Source organism: Nipponia nippon, unplaced genomic scaffold (assembly GCF_047370975.1).
Source record: "Nipponia nippon isolate SJK-2023a ecotype South Korea unplaced genomic scaffold, ASM4737097v1 scaffold_10, whole genome shotgun sequence".
Taxonomy (NCBI): domain Eukaryota; kingdom Metazoa; phylum Chordata; class Aves; order Pelecaniformes; family Threskiornithidae; genus Nipponia; species Nipponia nippon.
The window spans coordinates 25,402,378-25,408,377 of NW_028262291.1; positions in this window are offsets into that span (position 1 = coordinate 25,402,378).

Here is a 6,000-nt window from a genome sequence, read left to right on the forward strand (position 1 = left end):
GAAGGCAAGGAGGGGCAGGGAGCAGAGCAGAGGAGGTAGGCGAAGCGGGGAGAATGGCATGCGAGGTGGAGAGGAGCAGAGGGCAGGCGGACAAGGGGAGCCATCTCAGGCGCTTGGCAGGGGATGGAAGCTGAAAGCATCAGAAATTGGTTGGGAGAGATTCGAGGAGGGAGGCAGCTATTCCCAGGGTAGGAAGGGGGTTTTGAGTGGAAGTGTCTTGGGGCAACCCTTGCGTGGGATCTGGGAGTGCTTGGGAGCTGGTCAGAGTGAGACCTGCCTCTTGGGAAGTGGATTTGGGGGATGCAGAAACATCCCAGCTCGCCCAATACAGAGGGAGAGTTTAAAAAAGAGCAGTACTGGAGTTTGATCCATGGGGAGGGGGCGACTGGTCCAGTGAGAGTCATAATTGGGACTGGGGGACCCTGGGCTTGCGCGGCCGGTTGCCACAGGGGACTGAGCGCAGGGTATGCTCCCCATCCCTTCCCCGGCATCATTCCTGTTTTGGGGTGCCGCTCTGACCTTGGCTGGGGAAACTCCACAGCGAGGGGCAGCGCGGCAGCACGTGTGGGGAAACCCCCCGAGAGGGTCTCGGCGCCTCCGCCCCAGCCCCCTCAGCTCTCGCTGAGCTGAGCCTTTGCTCCCCCCACCGCGCCTGGCCCCTCTCCCCGGGGGTCCTGCCTGCTTCCTGCGCCCCACCGGGGACGTTTCCCCTCCCTGCCCGTGGGTGGGTTTAATTCATGCCTGGCTTTATCTGCAGACGTGTGACAGTGGCAGTTCCCTAAAAGGGGGTGAGGGCGACCTACCCAGTAACAGAGGCAGGTTCTGGGGCTCGGTTGCCAGCTGTGTTTTGTTGTTGTTAGCGTTAATAAGCTTGCCCTTGGTGCAGTCTGCAGGGCTTGAGGTGCTGACTAAGGAGCGAAAATCCAGGGAAGGAGGGGAGTGGGAAAGGGAGCTCACATTTGGGAGTATGTGTGCATGCTCTCCCCCAAGTACATGTCTGGAGTCTAGGGCCACCTTATTTTCCTAATGGGGTGCAGGGCAAAAGCTGCAGTTTCTGCTTGAGGTATTGCTTGAGCTGGCAGGGAGAGCTGGGCTGGCCAGATGGAGGGATGAGAGGGAGGCAGGGAGAGAGAGGCAGGCAGGGATGGGAGGGGGGAGAAGGGAGCTAGACACCTACGCAAACACAGAGTGAGAGGAGATCCTTGGATGCAAACACAGACACAGGCGTCCTCCTCCTCCTCACATGCCCCTGATTCATTTCCACATGCCATACACGTGACATGCTAATTCAGGGCTACTACAGAACTCCAGGGCGAGAGAGGAACAGGAGAGAGAAATAAAACCCAGCAAGACACCAAACTGCAGATTTTTAAAGGGGATTCAGCACAGCTTAGCCATACCCCCACTCCATGCTCCCTCCGGGCAGCTGGAGCCCGGGTGGCCGGGGGAGGCCTCACCGGCAGCCCCCCCGCCTCCTGACGCCCCCGCACACCCACGCACCACCACCTTGCGGGAGCGGTTCCACGTGACCCCCGCACACAAAACCAGCACGGTGCCAGCACACATCCCACCCTTCCCCGGGACACGGGGTTACATCAGCGGCACGCTCCCCTCCGCATCCCTGCGGCACCACGCAGGCTGGGGCAGTGAGCTGCACTCTGCCAAGCCACAGCCTCTGCCTTCCTCCCTACAACTGGGGACTTGGTGAGCTTGAGTCTATATTTAAACACAGGCACATAAGCCCTATGTGCTGGGGGGCAGATAAGCTCCAAACAACCACGTTACAAACCCCAGAGATCCCCAAGGTAAATGTTATCTGGCAGCAGGGTGGGAAATGCTCCTCGCCGCAGCCCCACATCGCTGCAGCCCGCCTCCCCACCACCAGCCCTGGTGCTTGGTGCCCCTGCCTGCCTCCATTCCCAAGCCACCACAGGCTACTTGCCCTACCTTGCCTCTGGCAGTCGCATCCCCACTGTGACAAGGAGCTAAAAAGGAGGGGAAGAAAAATCCGAAATACAGCTCTGGCTGTTGGCAGGCTGGTGTAGCTGTGGCAATATGACTGCTCTGACCCCACTGGGGTTTACACCAAGGTAATGGATATCACACTTTTATCTTCCGTACTTGTACCTTTGCCCAGTTTATACAGCGCTTTCTTACCATCTACTCTTCTAATGCTGGGTCCAAAATGTATGAACCACCTGGATTCATCATTTCTGTCATGCAGAAATAATGTTACTACATAGAGCTCTGCAGCCGGCTTCCTCCCACCCCCTGTTTAAGGCTGCATTGATGGAAAGACCTGGAGAGCATCCAGGTGTGGGTGCTACCAGGTTTGGCAGGGACACGGGCAGGGGAGAGCAAATTTCCTCTTGAAGAGCACCTTTGCTCCAGCATGGGTGGGCAAGGACTCATTCTGGCTGTCCCAGGTGAATGGCACAGAGGGGATTACATCCCCAGTGCACGATGTCCACACCAGAGCAAATGTGGTGAGCCAGAACGAGCAACCCTTTGAACTGTGCTCGGGAGTGGCGGTGGCCAGCAGCGGCAGGGCTAGACCTCTCTCCAGCAAACAACCAGCGCTGATGGGGGTTTCCAGAGCCCTTCGGGGTTAGCCTTGAGCCCCCCCAGCTCCCATTGCAGTAGGTCAGTCCAATGAGGGCTCAGGCCCAGACAGGAGGAAATCCAGGTGAAAAATACTCTTTCCTTCAAAGGGGCAGGTTATTTCACTCCAGGCAACAGGGGAAAAAATCCCTCAAGCTCTCTCCTACGCCCCCACTTCTGTTGGAAAACAAAGCAGGGAGAGGTACCAGCAACATCAGGGAAGAATTGTACCTCAGCAGAAGAATCATTGTGTTAATTTCCTCATTAATTTAGTGGGCATGAGACAAGGGACTTGAGTTGGAGATGATCTCTCTGTAGCATGGAGCACCAAAGATATTTTGGGCTGTATGGGATCCTTAGGATGCTTTTGCTAACTAGAGTAATCCTCCAGATGTCTCAAAGAGGACCTCCAAATCCAGCAGGGCAAAAGCAGCTTTGCCTTCTCCTGGATAGTATCTTGTGTGTTGTACCTTGGGAAAGCATCAAGGAGAAATTTGGGTTGCAGTTCTGGTAATTTTCTCCTGTGAACTGGTGACAGTTACAATTTTTTCTCCACGTGCTGACTCCCCTTCTCTTTTTGGGAGCCGGGGAGCTGCCCGCTGGTCCCAAGACAGGCATCTTAGCAAGCTGCTTTCTTCTTCTGCGTTCCTGAAGAGGAAAGAGAGATGATCTAGTTTACTGGCTGCTCTGGATCTCCCTGTGTGTGAAGGGGCTTTCTCTGCAAGACTGAGTATTTTGAACCAAGACCTGTGAAGGAGAATACACAGCAATCCCCGATTTAGCTGCCATAGTTTTTATTAGAGACACCGTGCTCACTCAGGAGAAGAAACCTGTGCTGGTTCATGCAAAGAGCGAGAGAAGGTGGAAAGCATTCAAGTTAAATATTCCACCCGAGTATTTTAAACTGACAGCCACATGAAGTAAAAAATCCCACAAGCTATATAAGACTGTGTAAGGCTTACTGAAAAACAAGGCTTTCTGTCTAAGGCAGAAGAAACAAAGGTCACTCCTAACACCCACTACCGTATGTATTTTTAAACTCTTATTATGTCCGTTCTCAGAGGCCCTAATCATGATCGAGGTCCTTGTGTGTACAGACATAAAGGTAAGGTGCCCACCCCAAAATGCTTTTAATGATGCACACAGATAGTTACGCAGGAAGTGGTTGCAAATATACACATGCACAAGTGTGTGTGTGTGTGTGTGTGTGTGTGTGTTTTATGTCTAGCATCCTGTCTCTTCATAATACTGTCCGTGGGCCCCACAGTGCTTGATGCTTCCCAAAAAGTAACAAGGAAATCCCTGACCAAGAATGTGCAACCGCAAGTAAAGACCAACCCGATCTGAGTGTTTAGTCCGAGCCTAACAAGCTGCCACGCACATGTCGGCATTGCAGCCCAGGAGTTCTGTCTCTCCCTGTCTCCGGTAACCATGAGACTGCAATCCTTCCCACATTTGCAGGAACAAAGATTTTCTTTTTCATAATTATATTAATACCTGTTCTTCCCTCATGCTAGCAATTTGGCTGATTTCTTGTTTATTGCTTTTCACCTTCTACCATCAATAATTCAGCCACATAGCCCCCAGGAGATGGAGAACTAACTACTCATTTTACAGAGACTTGCCTAAGAAAGGAGTGATGTGATAGCTGGGATTGGAGCCCCAGTGTTCCCAGTTCCTAATCCCAGCCACAATCCCAGAGACAGCAATCCCACAACCTGTGACACCAGGGCTCTCACTGGCTTTGGGAGGTTCGTTCTGGCTTCTGTCTCCTTGGGTTTTGCCGTGAATAATGGCCGCAGGATGCGACCCTAATTGTAAATGAGGTCCACGGGTGGGCTCTGCATTGGCAGTCTTGCCTCATCTCTGGTGGGTGCGCTTTGGTCTTGTATTCTCCAAATCAAGGCATTGTACCTAGGTCCTCTCAGAAGTCCCTCTGTGGATTAGGTCAAAGAGTTCATTTCGGTTCTCAGTAAAAACTGGTTCTCATAATTAAACTGCTACCATAGCCGACCCCAGAAAATCCCGTGTTAGGGGCTGGAAGGGGTGAGGAGAGAAAAGGCTGTGAAGAATCAGCTCCACTTGTGCTCTCTAGCGAGTGTCTGAGCCATATAGGTCAGGCAGAAGCCATTTGCTGTGCTGTACCTGCTCCATGGATGAACAGGGGACTGCATTCTGCATACGTGTCAGCTGCCTTGCTTTTCCATTCGATTCAATTAACTAAACCCTTCTTAAAACCCTGTAGAAATAAATATCCCTTTACTCCTCAAGCAACTGCTTTTTTTTTTTTCTTGCATGCTGTCCTTTCAGCTCATCATTCAAACACTCCGGCCATCTCTTCGGGTGCCGTGGGCTATTTTTAACCCATGTGAAGGTTTGAGCGAAGCCTCTCCTTGCCGGAGTGCCCCCGCGGGGTGCGGGGGGGCTGGCGGCGTGGAGCAGGGAGCGAAGTCAAGCCACAAGGGGGCATGTGCTCTTCTAATTCACAAAATGTGCCTTCATTGACAAAAATGCTGAACAATTGGTGAATGGTGAGTGCATAAGTTAATGCTGCTGGAGGATACACGGGGAGTGACGGGGGAGCGTGGCCGTGGGGCTTGTCTGCAGGCAAAGAGGGAGACACGGAGGAGCGGTGGGAGCCCGAGATGCACCTGTGGCCTCTCCACGGCTCTCTCCTGCTGAAGCAGGGAGTTTGGGTGGGGGGAGACTCGGAGGGCCTAATTCTGCTCCCAGTCTCCACTGAAAGTAATGACAGCAGTAACGCCTAAGCTGGAAGGATGTTAGTGATAGTCACAGGCTGGCTTAGCTGGCTCTGGGGATGCTTTTTTGGGTTTTTTAAGGTTTTGTAGCAAATGTGCTCAGCTGCCAAACGTTTTTAATTCCTCCACTAGGCAAGATGGGAGAGGATACTAATGGCTAAGAAGAATATTTACACACAGAATATTTATTTCGAAGCAAACCAACATCCAGCTCCAGCTCCTAGCCTGGTGTGACTGAACCCATCCTCGCCGCGGTAAGTTCCCGGACTTCTGCTGTCTCTTCCTGCCCTGTGGCACGGTGTCGGGGTTTTGGGGTGTTGCACCAAAGGGCAACCAGAGTAGAGGGAAGAGAGGGGGGCCAAGCACTGAACAGGGAGCCTGGACCACTGGAGATGCTTTAGCCCAGCTCTGCTATGGTCTCATCAGGTGCCTGAGAGTGCTCTGATGAATTAAAGGACTAGGAACTGCTAATGACCACTGCAAAGTCTTGCTTTCAAACAGATTTCCCTATGCAATGGATAAAAGAAAATATGAGATGACCAGAAGCTTTCCTGGCCTGGCATCTCACAGTAAACACTTGTTTTATTGGCTTTTTAGAGTCCTGTCTTCTCAATCCAAAATGGAGCCAGATGTGCTGGGA